Below are 18,837 nucleotides of genomic sequence, written 5' to 3'. Positions count from 1 at the left end.
TCTTCAAGGGTCTGGACGCTTATTATCGTGCCATGGATAGTCTTCATGTATGGTTAAAATTTCTACAATTTTACTGTCACTGCAAAAGGAATTAAATTTAGTATTGTCTACAAACATAACTCTCTTAGAGAAATTGTATATTTTTCCTACCTGCTCTTTCTCGTAGTGTGATCTACTACGTGACTGCCTTTTATAAAATCTGGTTAATTTTGTGAGAGTACCCTTCTGATAGTCACTGTTACGTATCTTAGTACCATACCGTCGCACAGTTATCTATATGTCAGCTGATCCAGAATTCGGCTACTTATTAATACAGTTCACAGCGTACTTCTAGAGTAAGGCCTTCACGACTGTGTCGCTCCTTCGCCTCTTGACACATCTGACTCAGCGACCGGTTGTCGGTGCTACTGCTTGACAATGGACACCTAGACGTCCATCAGGTGATCCTGCGGAGATCGATGGGCTACTCCCTGCTGTCCAGTTTCTCCCTTTTGCCGTGCGAATATGGATATATTTATGGACGATTCAGAATGTTGTAATGGGAAAACAATGAAGTAAGTATTTCTAGTAATCGTTTTGTATGTCCAGTATGTGTATACTACCATCATACACTGAGGTAAACCCATTTTAGAGAAAAGTAATAAATACTCACTTCAGTATGTCTGTCCATGTCGTGTGTGTGTGTGTGTGTGTCTGTGTCTGTGTGTGTGTTGAGTTTCAGTTTACAGGAAGAGTGTCATGCAGACTCAATTTCTGCACGCTGTGGACCTAATTGGACATCATTTGGTTTCACGAAGCACAGAAGATTTCAGTACAAACAAGTCTAATCCGAAAACATGTGAGGCAGCCAACAGATATCACACGGTTTCTACAACAAGGTGACAAGTCGTGGGACAACGATATGCACACATACAGACGGCGCTAGTTTAGCGTACACGAGGTATAAAAGGAAAGTGCATTGACGGAGCTGTCATTTGTACTAACGCGAAAATGTTTCTACATCTACATCTACATCTACATTTATACTCCGCAAGCCACCCAACGGTGTGTGGCGGAGGGCACTTTACGTGCCACTGTCATTACCTCCCTTTCCTGTTCCAGTCGCGTATGTTTCGCGGGAAGAACGACTGTCTGAAAGCCTCCGTGCGCGCTCTAATCTCTCTAATTTTACATTGGTGATCTCCTCGGGAGGTATAAGTAGGGGGAAGCAATATATTCGATACCTCATCCAGAAACGCACCCTCTCGAAACCTGGCGAGCAAGCTACACCGCGATGCAGAGCGCCTCTCTTGCAGAGTCTGCCACTTGAGTTTATTAAACATCTCCGTAACGCTATCACGGTTACCAAATAACCCTGTGACGAAACGCGCCGCTCTTCTTTGGATCTTCTCTATCTCCTCCGTCAAGCCGATCTGGTACGGATCCCACACTGATGAGCAATATTCAAGTATAGGTCGAACGAGTGTTTTGTAAGCCACCTCCTTTGTTGATGGACTACATTTTCTAAGGACTCTCCCAATGAATCTCAACCTGGTACCCGCCTTACCAACAGTTAATTTTATATGATCATTCCACTTCAAATCGTTCCGCACGCATACTCCGAGATATTTTACAGAAGTAACTGCTACCAGTGTTTGTTCCGCTATCATATAATCATACAACAAAGGATCCTTCATTCTATGTATTCGCAATACATTACATTTGTCTATGTTAAGGGACAGTTGCCACTCCCTGCACCAAGTGCCTATCCGCTGCAGATCTTCCTGCATTTCGCTGCAATTTTCTAATGCTGCAACTTGTCTGTATACTACAGCATCATCCGCGAAAAGCCGCATGGAACTTCCGACACTATCTACTAGGTCATTTATATATATTGTGAAAAGCAATGGTCCCATAACACTCCCCTGTGGATGCCAGAGGTTACTTTAACGTCTGTAGACGTCTCTCCATTGATAACAACATGCTGTGTTCTGTTTGCTAAAAACTCTTCAATCCAGCCACACAGCTGGTCTGATATTTCGTAGGCTCTTACTTTGTTTATCAGGCGACAGTGCGGAACTGTATCGAACGCCTTCCGGAAGTCAAGAAAAATAGCATCTACCTGGGAGCCGGTATCTAATATTTTCTGGGTCTCGTGAACAAATAAAGCGGGTTGGGTCTCACACAATCGCTGTTTCCGGAATCCATGTTGATTCCTACATAGTAGATTCTGGGTTTCTGACGTGATTATGACCACACGACGGGATTAAGATACTCTGAACGCGGAATGGGAGCTGGAGTTAGATGCATGGGACATTCCATTTCATAAAAGGCTAGGGAATTCAATATACGGAGATCCACATTGTCAACAGTGTGCCGAGAATACATAACGACGGAGAGTAGCGGCGTTCAGTAGAGTTTCAGTGCTAACAGATAAGCAACACTGCTTGCATTAACAGCAGAAATCAATGTGGGACGTACGAAGAACATGTGAGGACAGTGCCGCTGATGAGCCGTGGCGGCAGACGACCGACGCGAGCGCCTTTGCTAACAGCACGACGTCGCCTGCAGCGCCCCTCCTGGACTCCTCACCATATCGGATGCACCCTAGACGACTGGAAAATCGTGCCCTGGTCGGGTGAGTCCGGATTTCAGATGGTGAGAGCTCGTGGTTGGGTTCGAAGGTGTCGCAGACCACACGAAGCCATGGATCCAAGTTGTAAAGAAGGCACTGCGCGAGCTGGTGGTGGCTCCGCAATGGTGTGCGCTGTGTTCACATGGAATGGTGGGCGTCCTCTGGTCCAGCTGAACCGATCACTGACTGTAAATGTTTATGTCAATAATTCAATCCACCCATCCGTCCCTGTGTTGTGTTTGTGTGTGTGTTTCGTGGTGTTGCATTTTACAGAACAACTTTCATCTAGACTCTATTTATACAGCACATGCTTGTAGTTCTGCCATTACTTGGTTTCACTAGCCACGGGACATGTCAGTACAAACAACTTTATCCGGAAAATCTGTGAAGGAGGCAGCAGGAAGACAAACCCGGATCTATGTTTCCTTGCTCTGCTACACGAAACATTAGACCACTCTGCTGGAACAACACGTGTAGGTTTTTAAGTCTGACATGTGATGAAGTAAGATCTTTTGGAGCAGCACTTGAAAATGACCCAAAGGCCGAAATCGTAACTGTGAAATAAACAACTTCTTCATCCAACGGCATATATGACATCCTGTAAAATATTCTATATGACTGTAAGCTCCCACCTTGAAAAGTTAACAAGTGCAGTAATTGTACTGTAAATTAAACCTGAAACACGTCGATTTTAAACTAAGGTAATAATTTCACCTTTTATCGATGGGCCACACAGCCGTTAACTCAATAGTATGAAGGGGACTTTTTAATACAAGAATCACGCAAACGACTTTGCACTGAGGTGCGGAAGCGCTTTGTGCAAAGTGAGAAAGAACCCGGTAATGCATGAAGGGCGGGCATCCTTTGGTGGAATAGTCAGACTGGATAAAGACAGCGACGCATAGTTATCACTAACGATCATTTCACAACTTTTCATTAGAGAGCTATGCTTCATACTTGTGGTATTACGGTGTGCCAGAGATATGTTATGGCTATAAACAGTACGTGTATTGAAACTTCCTGGCAGATTAAAACTGTGTGCCCGACCGAGACTCGAACTCGGGACCTTTGCCTTTCGCGGGCAAGTGTTCTACCATTGAGGTAGTTTTAATCTGCCAGGAAGTTTCATATCAGCGCACACTCCGCTGCAGAGTGAAAATCTCATTCTGGAAACATCCCCCAGGCTGCGCCTAAGCCATGTCTCCGCAATATCCTTTCTTTCAGGAGTGCTAGTTCTGCAGGTTCGCAGGAGAGCTTCTGTAAAGTTTGGAAGGTAGGAGACGAGATACTGGCAGAAGTAAAGCTGTGAGACCGGGCGTGAGTCGTGCTTCGGTAGCTCAGATGGTAGGGCACTTGCCCGCGGAAGGCAAAGGTCCCGAGTTCGAGTCTCGGTCGGGCACACAGTTTTAATCTGCCAGGAAGTTTCATATCAGCGCACACTCCGCTGCAGAGTGAAAATCTCATTCTGGAGTACGTGTATTAATACAGAATTGCTTAATTTCAAATTTGAATATACACTGCCTGACAAAAAAGGCAGGCGCCCAGAAGACTTGATCGGATGTCAATGTAACTTCATACATGAACACACCATCGGCAGGTACGTAAATGATGTCCGACAGCACAGACACCACTCAAATACATCTGCACAGGGTGACAATTATTGACCTACATGAAAAAACGTAAATTAGTTACAAACTATGGCGTGCACACAGTTTATTCAACATGTAAAGGTCACTACAGGTATTCGGATTTGGGTTATGACATGTTCGATATGTCTGCCATCATTGGGGAGCGCAGACGAATAGCGAAATTCTCCATGATCCGCTGAATTGTCGGAACATCGATGCTGTCCATGACCTCCTGAATGGCTGTTTACGTCTTAGCAATGGTTTTGGGGTTATTGCTGTACATCTTGCCTTTAATGTAGCCTCACAAAAAGAAGTCGCATGTATTCAGATCCGGAGAATACGGCGGCTAATCGAGGCCGATGCCAGTGGCCTCTGGATACCCCAGATCCACAATACGGTCCCTATAGTGCTTCTCCAGGACATCAAACATTCTCCTCTTTCGATGGTATCGACTTCCGCCTTGCATGAACCACATCTTGTCGAAATCAGGGTCACTTTGGATGATGGGGATGAAATCATTTTCCAAAACCTTCACGTACCGTTCGGTAGTCATCGTGCCATCAAGGAATATCGCACCGATTATTCCGTGACTGGATTTTGCACACCACACAGCCACCCGTTGAAGGGAAAGAGACTTCTCCATCGCGAAATGCGGGTTCTCAGTCCCCCAAATGCGCCAATTTTGCTAACTGACGAACCTACCCAAATGAATAAACCATACTAATTCCCATCATGCCCCGCGGTTAACCATGCAGTTTGAACGTCCTAACACAAACCGTCCAGTACATTTCTGTAAGAGCGCGACGGCTCGTTGACGTTTGTTTCAGTGTGGATGCACTGACATCGGGCGAACTCCAATGGGACTTTTAAGGTAATGGTCCAATAAAACATGTCGAAACCTAGCCTGAAATTTTTTACACAGGAGAAGACAATGAAAGAAATGCACTGCCAAAATTTTAGCTGATAAGAGGCACTGCAAGTATTTTGTAAGAAATGTTGAAGCTACACATTTTTGCCACGCGAAGAACAGCTTATAATAGCGGTTTGTACAGGCCTGGCCGCCAAATGCGCGACTCGGGGAATCATTCACGCAGCGCCGCGTAGAGAAATTATCCGGATTTCACCAAGACACGACTTTTAAGCACCTTGAGCCTGGTTTACGATGGAGCGTATGGAAGCGAACACGTGCGAATGAGTATTTGCAGAAAATTCACTGCCATTCGCTTGTATATGGGTGAAATCGTTTATACTAGAGGGAATGGAAGAGAACACGATGTAGCGAACACTGCCTATTAGTTTTTTAATTTTTGGAGCTAGTATTTGACATACAGGATACAACTCTGTCATATTAGAACCGCAGTGCTAAACTTTGCTATTCAGTGAGGATTATTTTGCATGGCGGCCACACTGTTCTTGACAGAGCACGCGAAATGGTGCAGGGAAGGAAGAATTTAAGTATCTCAATTAGTATGGACACGTGACATGTGTGGAGATCGTGCAGTTAATACGGAATTGCATCTCCATCTCTCCTCACCACTGGTCTAAAATTTTTCTTGTTTGTTGGCTGCTATTTATCCCTGGCTTCTCATTACCACTGAGGGGAAATTATTAAACAGAACACTTGAGAGGTGGCATGAGCCCCCTCTCATATTTCTATCTTACGATTCTCCTCTCTAGTTGCATGCGGTGGAGGTTCCGTTGTTCCTTCACACGCGGACTTCCCATGTAGCGTCTCTCGCCACCCGGGTGGTCCAGTGACAGGCGGGCTCTTCTCACTATGAAAGGGTAGGCTGACAGGTGTGGGGGCCGAGTGAATACTCTCCGGACGCCGACATTGTCAGGAGACGCGGCCGCGAAAGCCGGAAGTGGCGGCTGGGCTGGTGGTTCCGTTGCTTCGCAGAAGCTTAGCGAAAACACTTTCTGGCGGGCTACCAGCGAGGCGTGGGAATGACTTATGTACCCAGGCAGCTGGGGCGGGAAAATTACCGCGCTTTCTGCAAAATAGGAACTGTGATTGGCTTGCTAAGGGCATAGCTCCGTGACGGGGCAAAATCAGCACAGAAATTGGCGCCAAGAATCTCCATTGGTGGAATGGTAGTGCTCCGGCAATGGAGTGGAATTTCCGCCGGTTTTCGTGTTGCTGATTGGAACGTAACCACGGCCACTGTCGTGGGGGTGGGAATGTTGTGTGTTCGGCCTGTACGGGTGCTCTGAGGAGTCAGCAGTCGCCTTTCGGTCGAGGACGTTGAAGCAGCCAGCCCTCGCCTGCGGTACGCCAGATCGTGTTCTGGGAGATAAGAAGACTGTTGGTAATGTACATCCGCAGCACCGGCAGATAGGGATTTTCCTAGGTGATAATCAGAGCTCAGCAGAGCGCGCCTGTTCATCCTTTTCTAACTTTGTTCAGTTTCGAGTAACAGCAATTACCATTGGGTTAGCTGTGTGTCTCTCTTGAGATTTGAGTGGAAAGGAATTGGCTCCACATACCACTTCGTCTTAAACCTCACGATCTAAGTTAGGGACAACTTCACCTTTATAGTGTTTGTATGAATCTCCAATTTTAGCCAATTTGATGTTTTATAAATTTGCTGTGTTTCTTTTACTATTCTGTGTTTAATCTTAATAAATCATATTGTTAGTTTGAACAGAACTTTCATTCTGTTAATCAATAGAGCAACCCTATCATTCCTCACTATGCTAATGAAACCTTTGTTTATTTAACTTATGTATCAAATTAAATTACTGCAGGTGCCAAACTCTCTTCTACTCCACTAGCAGGGTTGATTAGAGTCAGTTCGCGTATTTTTTTTATCCTTGTGCAACAGCAAAAGTCGGAGTTAGAATAGGGGGGGCTTAGAGCATGATTTACACATGTGGATTCTAGTAGAATTTAGTGATAAATACACTACTAGCCCCGGCACCTCGCATAATATGGCGACCCTTGGCCTCGGATCTTTCCTGTGAATCTCTGATAAACAAACAGGATTCTTAGTAGGAAAATTCAATTTTTTTTCTCTCTATTTTTTAATGATTAATACCCAAGTTTTTTTTGGTAGTTCCGCGTTTAGTTTTAAGTAGCGGCGCATGACTACAGTTTTTGTTTTCAGTGTATATATTTTTTGTTCATTGTTTTTTTTGTGTTTCGCTGATGTGGTGTCTGTACCGCATCGCACTTTGTCGGATTTGTGTGCGGTTTCTGTACCACATCAAATTGTGTTTGTGATTACAGCGTTGGAACGGCGTTGTTGAAATTTTATGTCTATGTGAAAAAAATATTGGGAGTAGAGGATTTTATTGTGAATTTTAGATAAATTTTGTTTCTCATGAATGATCACGAGAAGTAAGGCACGACTATTATCGATCGAAGCTAAAACAAAAGAGGATAGAATAATGGATAAGGGGCAGTTTACTGACGAGGATAGGTTCAGAGATGAGATGGGCACATTTTTAGCAGGACAGGACGGCAGGTTCATTGATGAGAAAGGTGATTTGGACGCGATCTCAGAACAGCGTTGCGGCCGTGATTATGATAGTGAAGTAGAGGATGAAACAGAGACAGACACACAGGTCGAGACGGTAGCAGAAATTTATAATCAAACGAACGAGAGCAGACAGGGGCTAGCTCGGCCACGTCAGAGCTCTAGCGCCCAGGTGTCCAGAGTTACATCTCCCACGTTTGAAGAGGATCAAAAAGATGACGTAAACCCAATACTGAGCTTCCTACGATCCATGAAAGAAGAAGATGAGAAACAGCGTAAGAAGGACACTCAGACTATAATTTCGCATATAGGGGAAATTCGTGGGGAATTATTAACAATAAAGAAAGAATGTGGAGAAGCAAAACAAATGTCAATGGTAGCACAAAAAGTAGCAGGCCTAGCCAAAACGGCAGCAATAGGGGCAATGAAAGTCGCGGAATCAACTTCTAAACTCGCAGGGCGCTTGCGACGTACAACACAATCCCACTCAAAATCCCTAGCATTCTTAAAAACTCAAGGTAATATCGCGGTTGCGAACACCACGAAACGAATGGAAGAAGTAGAGAGTCGGATAGCAAAACTAGAGCAAAACGGGCACACGAGCACTGCGCGTTCGGGTACCAATGATGGAGTACAAAGAATTGTGTCTCCGAGGAAAAGCCCGCCGTGCTCTAGCCCATTGACCGAGTGCGGAACTAACACTGCACACGCAGAAACAGCGAGTAATAGCTCCAATAATTATAGCCCACTTAGGAGAGTGAATTCTGAGTGCCACTTCCACTGTGATACAGAGGTAGCACATCACACTTATCAGCAAGATAGAGCAGGACACTCAGCAGACGTGCAAGTATCGGAAACGAGTGACAACACCAGTGCGAGGATCAGAACGGATTTTGATCACAACCACTTCCTGTCGATACTAAAATTCCAGAAGTTCAAAGAAAATGGAGGGTCGATGCATCCGAAGAGCTGGGTGATGCAGTTCACAAATTCATTACCGGCATCATGGCCAACCCAGGCAAAATTAGAATTCATGTGTGGACACATCGAAGGCCAAGCCGCGGAAAAGATGCGGGGTGTGGCAGTGACGTGTCGGACTGATCAGGAATTTGTTGGTGCATTCCTGCGGACCTACTGGTCAAAGGAAACGCAAGACAGGATTAAAGAGGAAATAATATTTTGTCCTGAACTGGAAGTGTCCGGGCATAGGAGCGCAACCAAATTTCTTGATGATTTACTCAAGAAGAATCAATTTTTAGATAGTCCATATAGTAACGGAGAAATCATTAAATTTTGCTTTTCCAAATTGCCAGTTAGGTACCAACAGACACTTGTCGGCAAGTGTGGATCTGACATAGAAGCATTCAAGAGTCTATTGCGCGAACTCGAAGTAGTCTTTGATAAACAAGACGCAAAGGACAGGAAGAAGGGGCAAAGAAACAGATACCACCGGCCAGGAACAGAAGACGACAACAGATCGCATAATCGCACTGGTCAGTTAGGAAACCAGGGTTACGGAAGTCAAGGTTACGCTATTCAAGGTTATGGAAACCAAAGGCACGGAAACCAGAACGTCAGGGAGCAGGGTCAATCTAGACAAGGAATCTGGGATAGGAGGAATAACGAACGGCAAAGCGACCGTAATTGGAGAGAGCGAAACCAAGGACAACAGTGGAACCAGGAGATTGAAACAAGACCCGCAAATCCTAATGCACGTCAGAGGAGGGGGAGCTTAACAAGGGATTGACGCCAGACTAGTGCGAACACAGGCCGCCGGAATTTCGCACGTAATCTCGGACCTGGCCAACTACGGATGATACATTACGAAGATGTATCAGAAATCCTGCTCGAGGAACATAAAGCAACTCCTAGACAAGATCGGCAGCCTCTTATCACAGTAGCAATAGCTGAAAAGAGTATGAATGCGATAATAGATAGTGGAAGCTACATAACAGCAATATCTGAGGCAGCATACAAGAGGTGCTCTCAGGAGATGGACTGGCCTGTTCTATCGGTTAAGAAAACCAAAATAAAAGGGGCATTAGCGGGTAAATGTACGGAGGTCACCCAACAAACAAGACTGGAATTCTCCTGCCAAGGACACAAAATAGAGTCTAACTTCTGGATCGTGCCAAATCTGGCGATCGACATGATAATAGGAACGGACTTCCTAAATGAACATGAAGCGATAGTTGATCTAGGACGAGGTGAAGTGGTTTTGAGGAAAGGGAATCCCGTCCACATTAAGTTCGACGATCAGCTGATCCCAGCTCAACTACCGTCTAACTGTGTTCGGATAAACTATGCGTGTCTGAAAGACAGAAAGGAAGAACAGGTCGACGTTGCGGATAGGGGAGTGGACACGGATGAGAATGAAGTCGGAATAATGGGAGAAATAAAGGAGAAAATAGGAGAAAAAGTGGAAGCAATAAAGGATATAAGGTGCGAACACCGCAAAGAACTTCATAAATTACTAGTAGAACATGCGGAGGTCTTCCTTCCCAAGACAGGATCAATAAAGAACTTCCAATATGAATTTCGTGTCCGTCCGCACAACCAGTTTCGTGTGACACCATATCCAATCCCCTTGGCATATCGACAGAAAGTAGCAGCTGAAATTACGCGAATGCTGAGTGAAGGAATAATAGAACCTACGGCTTCCGCCTATAATAACCCGTTAAGAGTAGTCGAGAAGGCAGATGGTAGTATTCGTTTAGTCTTGGACTCGCGACAAATTAATACCATAATAGAACCCGAAACAGACAGACCGGAACGATTAGAGGAACTCTTACAAAACTTCCATGGAATATCAATCTTCTCATCAGTTGATCTAAAATCGAGTTTCTGGCAGATCGAGCTCCATCCAAATTGCAGACAGTACACAGCCTTTTTAGCATTTGGAAGATGTTACCGGTTTCGTCGTCTACCATTTGGTTTGAACGTTTCATCTGCCGCATTCATTCGGGGGCTGGACGGCATACTAAGCGATAATTTGAAACGTCATGTCACCAGCTATGTGGACGATTTGCTGATCGCGGAGAAATCGTGGGGAGAGCACAATGCGGTCCTCGGTGAACTCCTAGCGACATTCAAGGAATACGGTGTGACTATCAATATCGAAAAATCGAATTTTGGGACGTCATCTGTGAAATTTCTAGGACATATCATCACGGGTGAGGGCATTGCGCCAAATCCCGAAAAGATCGAAGCGATTGAAAAGTTTCCCATTCCTACGACAAAGAAGCAGTTAAGGGGGTTCTTGGGGATCATAAATTTTTACAACCGCTTTATACATGTCAAAACTCAGAGCAGTCCTCGGTTGCATCAACTTACAGGAAAGAAGATTCCTTGGGAATGGGATGAGGCGGCCGAATCCGAATGGAAAACATTAAAACTCGCACTATTACAAGCACCCATCCTATCACACCCTAATTTAGCAGAAGAGCTTTGCATAGTAACGGACAGTTCATACTCCGGTCTGGGTGTCATGGTGTTCCAAGACTATGTACATGAAGGAAACAGGGTGTGGAAGACAATTGCGTTTGCTAGCAGAGTACTAGCCAAGAGTGAGAGGAATTACTCAGTAACCGAGTTAGAGGCGCTGGCTATTGTATGGGCGTTTGAAAAATTCAGATACCTTCTGTTTGGTCGCAAGACGAGGGTCTACACAGACCACAAGGCACTCGAGTTCTTGATGACTGCAAAGCTTAATCACAGGCGGCTCATTAGGTGGGCATCATATCTACAGCAGTACAACTTTTCGATAGAATATATCCCCGGCAGTCAGAACATTATTGCAGACGCCTTATCACGGTCACCGATCGGATTTGAGCACAACATGGAAGAAGATCTAGAGGAAAATCACTACTGCCTTTACTATATGCAGAAAGTAGCCTTTGAGAATTTTATTACCTGTAGTATGCAGGACATCAAGAAGGAGCAAGACAAGGACCCTGCTCTAGTGTTATTGAAACAGAAATGGATAGACAGAAGACACGCCACCATCAGGCAGTTCTACCTCTTGCGTAAAGGCATAATTTTCCACCGAAATTATGCCAATGACACTGAATGGGGGGTATGCATCCCTGAACACCTAATAAACAAGGTTATATGGCATACTCACCTCAGCTATGGACACTTCGGACCACGCAAGTGCAATCTCAAGCTAAGGACCATGTGTTACTTTCGAAACATGGAGCGTCGAATTCGGAGGGTACTGTCGGTGTGTAAAGACTGCCAAAAGGCTAAGCACACCACTGTGAGCATGCAGGCACCATTATACCCAATCGTACCGACCAAATTAAGACAATTAGCAGCAACAGATTTGATGGGACCCTTGCCAAGAACAAGAAGAGGATATACTTACGTATTAGTGTTTGTTGAACTAACGTCCAAATACGTTACCTTTACGCCACTGAAGAGGGCGACAGGACGAACTGTATCACGAGCCCTCATCCGGGATTTCCTACCACAGGTTGGTCATGTGAGTAGAATCATTTCTGATAACGGGCCACAGTTTAAGTCAAAAACATGGAAGGAGACGTTGCGTCGATGTAAAATTGATCCCATTTTTATATCTTCACACCATCCGAGCTCGAATGCTGCAGAACGGGTTATTAAAGAACTCGGAAACTTGTGCCGGTTGTACTGTAACAAACAGCACACGACATGGGACGTTTTCCTTAAAGACTTCCAGGAGGTGATCAATGAGGCACCCCATGGGATAACAAAATTGGCACCCATTACAGTACTGAAAAACCGGATTCCTAAGGACTTGATAACCAAGGTCGTAAACTTCCCACCAAGGGCGCGAACGCAGCACCAAGCCATAGTGGATTTGGCTCTCAAGAGGATACGGGCTGCAGCAGAGGTCAGGAAGAGACGTGCCGACAGGGGAGCTCGTCTACGACACTTCCAAGTTGGACAAAAGGTGCTCGTTAAGTCTTTCCGACTTTCGAACAAACAAAAAATGAAATGCCAAAAATTCTATTCTGTTTACAACGGCCCGTACCGTATAAGGAGAGCAGCTCACCACAATGCTTATGAATTGGAGACGCTGAAAGGAAAGAAGTCCATAGGACTCCACCACACCTCTCACATAAAGGAGTTCGTAGAATAGTAGTAGTGTAAGAAATGTACATAGTAGAATAGGCAAAGATATGAACCTTTTTTCGGGGAACAATAACCGTTGCATTAATAGATTAAGATTGCTAAAGTGTTAACACGCTGCGTTGTCTTGCATAAGAATTTACTGCTGCTATCCTCTTTTTGTTTATGTTTGCGATCTCCAATGTCGATGGAGTAGGAGACACTACCTTTCCATGAGCAATGTTTTAGTCCTTTCCTATCTGGTGTCCATGTTAAGGGATAAGGATGAGTGACGAGACGTCGCACAAACGGGCGCATACAAGAACGTGCTCTTAGAAGCGTTCTGAGAAGTCGTGATACGCTCCATAGCGGCCACAACCAGTTCATGAGACGTTCATACCAATGCTTGCAGGCACGCGTCAGTGCACTGCACGATTGTGGTATATTGCGCGATTTCGAGGGTGAATATGGGCAGTATAGTTTTTGCAGAGCTGCGCCGGTATCGTTGTCTTGCAAGTCGGGGTGAACCTGTGAGCATTTGACTCTAATGGTGCCCTAGACGAGAGAAATGAGGGCATAAAAGCCTACCATGCTAATGTGCTGGTTGGGGATTTAGCGTGCTGCTCGTTTTTGTCACAGATGAATCACCAAGGAATTGTACTTGGATATTCGTGACATACTGTGTAGCTGGCGTGTGTTGGGTGTCTGAATTCTCAACAGGAACCAGTCCTGGCTTGGTCATATTACATTGCTTCTGGAAAGGTGTACTTTGATCGCGAAAACCGCTTCACATAGAGAAGGAAGTTGCAACTATAAATTTATTGTCGTGTATAGCCATGGCTAACCCAGTCTCTGGAGTTTCAGTGAGGCGTAATGAAAACTCGGAGGTCATGTCGTACGGCGCGCACATCACTGTCGTCAATAGCGGCGAGCAGCAAGACATCTCAGCGTAACAGGAACTATGTAAGGGTATTGTATAAAAAAAAAAAAAAAAAAAAAAAAAAAATAAATAAATAAATAAATAAATAAATAAATAAAATAAATAAATAAATAAATAAAAGGGAAAGTACGATACTAGGATAAGTTAACTGTAGGATTTAGCAATAACTAGATTAATATTGTGGGGGTTTTCTGCCACAAGTGTGGCGCGCGCCTGTTGAGTTGCTATTTTTCAGGTCACCAAACCACAGACCCGAGATGGAGGGACGACGGGCGAGCGAAAGTAGCGTAGTTGCATGTTCTTTATAGCACAGTAAAACTTAGACCTGCATAACAACATAATTTAATTAAAAGACGTAGAATGTAGATCGTTGGGATATGGTAGTTAATTCTTGAAGCATGTCTACTGTCGATCTATATAATTAATAGTAATATTAGTGCGGGCCCGCACATTTAGTTGTTCATCCATTACAAAGCATCAGTTATCACACACCATGTACATACTGAGATCGGTCTCTACACATATATCAAAATAAATTATTTCCATGTCTAGATTAGATGTTATAATGATTGCCATAGATTAATAACTATAAAAGTGAAATAAGAGTGTCTGAAATGACAGACCATCAATGTATCACTATGTAAATTTATTATAACATAGAAGGTCATGGGAAAAAGTTAGGCTTAAGATTTTTGTCAGAACTGTGCAGATGACGGGTATCGTGGCAATGCAGAGGCCAGCCAGCGCAAAAACAAGAGGTCTTGGGCTACCTGCTAGAGGGCGAGCGTCCCGTCCTACACGCTGACAGTCACCCGGCTGCCTACCTGAGGGGTTACACGGGACCCTCGCCCCGCCACAAGCGAAAGTGGGGCTGGCCGTTGACCCTGACACGCGACAGCCTGCTAGCTCTCCGGACGCGGCAGCCGCTTGGAGGGATTCCCTGCGGCAGACCACGTTGTCGTGAGTACACGAAGAAGATCACATATCGTGTCAGAACCTGCGCCTCATGTGCCTCAGGACAGAAAGGGACGCTCTATACTCACCTGTTTGGGTTTTTACAACTCACTAGCATTGGCCGATCTGCATACACAAAGCAGCATCGTGCCACACTAACAAATGAATGGTCTCATGTCTTACTTCTCCTCTCTATTAGAGAGCAGTTTTTAACAATAGTCGCTCCTAGTTCGATCCTGTATGGATGACCTCACACACTTGTGGAGTCACTCCACGTGCCATCATCCCTCGTCGAACTGCAATATTGGGAAACGTAAAGTTCTGTCCAGCGAGAGAAGAGACCTAGACTAGTGATGTATCCCAACAAGGAGATCTCAGAGACAATTAATCGACGTGAGGAGAACCTATCACTGTGTCTTCCTACCGTACTGCCGTGATCATATGCGTGGGTCTGACTACAATCTCAACAGCGTACTGCAGACACTCCAGAACTCCCTATTGCTGTTGCCACAACGTAGCAACTACACCCGACGTTTAGCCTTATGTGATGTCAGTACGGTGGAATTTGTGAAGTGCCACGGATATTTCTAACAATGTGATTTAGTGCCTCATTCTCAGCACAGTCGTGAACTTTGTGCAATGTGCACGCACAATTTGATGCCCCATGAACCTTGTTTTTTTTGTTTTTCTTAAATTTCTTTCTCTTATGTTGTTTCTGTAATGTATGTTATACCTTGTATGCGTTTGTGTTTTACACTGTAATTCTTATTACAGATTACTGTATTGTTCTCCACATCATGTTTTTTTTGTATTTTGTGTTTATTGTTGTGTGTATGCTAACAGTGTGCCTGAAGTCCCCATAAACTGAAGCAGATACCACCACTGTCATTGTGAATGGACCATCAGTTCAGGGAACATTTTGTAAAGGTTATTCTTGCTGCAGGGAGACAGAATGAATCGGAGGTTGTAACTAGATTCGGAAAACTCACAAAGAGATTGTTAACTTAAATATTACCATGTGTGAGTGAGGTCAGGTTAGTTTAATGATTAAAATTGTTGTAACATCTTGGGCATTTAATTGCGGAGCACTCCAACTCTGATTGTAAAGAATAAACTGCTCCATATTTGGCTCAGATGCCCGGGCCATGTTTAGAGCGTGAATGTCTGCGTGAATCGGTGTTTGGAAGGGGCTCCCTGGGTATGGATGTGTGATGTGAGTGTTAGTGTTCCATATTAAGAAGGTGAAGTTGGCTACATCATAAATAATCCTCCCTCTATGAGCAGCATTTTTCAGTTGCAGTGATTTTCTTTATAGAGTGCGGCATGTGGAGTCACTTTGTAAGATTGTTCTTGGGCGATTGACTCACTACCTTGCTCCTAAGTGAGCCAACCGCTCACCAATTACAATCTAAAATGGCGTAGGGGCAATGAGAGGTGGCATGAGCCCCCTCTCATATTTCTATCTTACGATTCTCCTCTCTAGTTGCATGCGGTGGAGGTTCCGTTGTTCCTTCACACGCGGACTTCCCATGTAGCGTCTCTCGCCACCCGGGTGGTCCAGTGACAGGCGGGCTCTTCTCACTATGAAAGGGTAGGCTGACAGGTGTGGGGGCCGAGTGAATACTCTCCGGACGCCGACATTGTCAGGAGACGCGGCCGCGAAAGCCGGAAGTGGCGGCTGGGCTGGTGGTTCCGTTGCTTCGCAGAAGCTTAGCGAAAACACTTTCTGGCGGGCTACCAGCGAGGCGTGGGAATGACTTATGTACCCAGGCAGCTGGGGCGGGAAAATTACCGCGCTTTCTGCAAAATAGGAACTGTGATTGGCTTGCTAAGGGCATAGCTCCGTGACGGGGCAAAATCAGCACAGAAATTGGCGCCAAGAATCTCCATTGGTGGAATGGTAGTGCTCCGGCAATGGAGTGGAATTTCCGCCGGTTTTCGTGTTGCTGATTGGAACGTAACCACGGCCACTGTCGTGGGGGTGGGAATGTTGTGTGTTCGGCCTGTACGGGTGCTCTGAGGAGTCAGCAGTCGCCTTTCGGTCGAGGACGTTGAAGCAGCCAGCCCTCGCCTGCGGTACGCCAGATCGTGTTCTGGGAGATAAGAAGACTGTTGGTAATGTACATCCGCAGCACCGGCAGATAGGGATTTTCCTAGGTGATAATCAGAGCTCAGCAGAGCGCGCCTGTTCATCCTTTTCTAACTTTGTTCAGTTTCGAGTAACAGCAATTACCATTGGGTTAGCTGTGTGTCTCTCTTGAGATTTGAGTGGAAAGGAATTGGCTCCACATACCACTTCGTCTTAAACCTCACGATCTAAGTTAGGGACAACTTCACCTTTATAGTGTTTGTATGAATCTCCAATTTTAGCCAATTTGATGTTTTATAAATTTGCTGTGTTTCTTTTACTATTCTGTGTTTAATCTTAATAAATCATATTGTTAGTTTGAACAGAACTTTCATTCTGTTAATCAATAGAGCAACCCTATCATTCCTCACTATGCTAATGAAACCTTTGTTTATTTAACTTATGTATCAAATTAAATTACTGCAGGTGCCAAACTCTCTTCTACTCCACTAGCAGGGTTGATTAGAGTCAGTTCGCGTATTTTTTTTATCCTTGTGCAACAGCAAAAGTCGGAGTTAGAATAGGGGGGGCTTAGAGCATGATTTACACATGTGGATTCTAGTAGAATTTAGTGATAAATACACTACTAGCCCCGGCACCTCGCACACTAATTACCCACGTCGAGCACCATCTTAGAGGTGACACAGCTATCGTTTCCACTAAGCGTGTAAGGTCTAATGGTCATATCCTTTTCTGCTTTTTTTTTCTTCTAAAACAAAATTGGTCCAGTGGCAAAGCTCGCGCTTCGTGATCTAGAAAGCGCGGGGTTAAATCCCCTTGAGACCACCACTCTTTCACTACGAGTTTTAAGTGATTATTCACTCCTCACGGATGTTGGAGTGACCACGAAAGACATGTAGTTGGGATTCCACGTTAAGCTGCAGCTCCCCATTTTCCGACTAGGTAACTGGGGAAGGTTACGGACACGTGAGTAGCTGCAGTGGCGTGCATTTGAAACACCTGCAAGAGGACTACCGGGTGCACCAGACAGAATTCCCGTTTGCTCGTGTTTGTTAGCTTGTTTGCCCCAGTGAAAACCTGGCTTAAACTATACAAACATTTTTTTGAGTAACTTCATGTCGACAGTTTACATGTAATTCTGATAAAAGTGGCTAGCAGAGAAAATAAAATCATGGGAGTGTTTGGTGTCAAAGACGACTTTCATCAATGAGGTAATTTGTCGACCGACGTCGACGTGTATGGCGGCGATGTGGGAGAGCGGTCCCATTATTCCAGGGTTTTGGAGAGGCACAGCGCCATGATGTGGGATACCATCGGGTATGACTGGAGCGCATGGCTGGTAGTGATCGAAGGTGCTTCGACGACGCAGTGGTGCATCATGGGCATTCTACTTTCTCACTGTGTTACCTCTCATGCTACAGCATCTTGGTGCCATTTTTCAGCAGGACAATGCTCGCCGACACAGGGAGCGTGACTATAGAATTTCTGCATCATGCTGAGGTACTCCCTGGGCAGCAAGGTCCTCATATCTGTCTCCTGTAGAACACCTGTGAGACCTAACCGGATGTCAACCCCGTGCCGGTGCAGCATCCAGGGTACCAAGGACCAGTTACAACAGTTGTGGTACAGCTTGCCACAGAAGAGAGTACAACGTCTTTGTGACACCCTTTCCAACCGAATCAGTGTATGCATCCAGAATAGTTGGGGTCCATCGCCACACTAATAAGGGGGTTTATTGCCAGTTTCTTTGTAAATTTGACTATATTTTCTAAACACGAAAATAGCATCACATACCATCTCAATCCTTGAAGTTTCATTTCCTTTCATCGTCCCCTTCTGGGTGTTAATTTTTTTAGTATTTTTTATTTTATTTTACTTTTTTGTCAGGAAATGTATTTGTGTGCGTTTTAACAGTGGCCACGCACATAACGTACTGTGGAGGTTCGTAAATGAACGTACATAGTGCTACCGGTAACACTATTTATTTATTTAATACGCTACTATGCATTTCGAGCAAGATTCCCTCAAGTCCTTTTTATTTCATT

The sequence above is a fragment of the Schistocerca nitens genome, chromosome 8, assembly GCF_023898315.1.
Source record: "Schistocerca nitens isolate TAMUIC-IGC-003100 chromosome 8, iqSchNite1.1, whole genome shotgun sequence".
NCBI classification, from domain to species: Eukaryota; Metazoa; Arthropoda; class Insecta; order Orthoptera; family Acrididae; genus Schistocerca; species Schistocerca nitens.
This window is presented reverse-complemented; position numbering follows the sequence as displayed.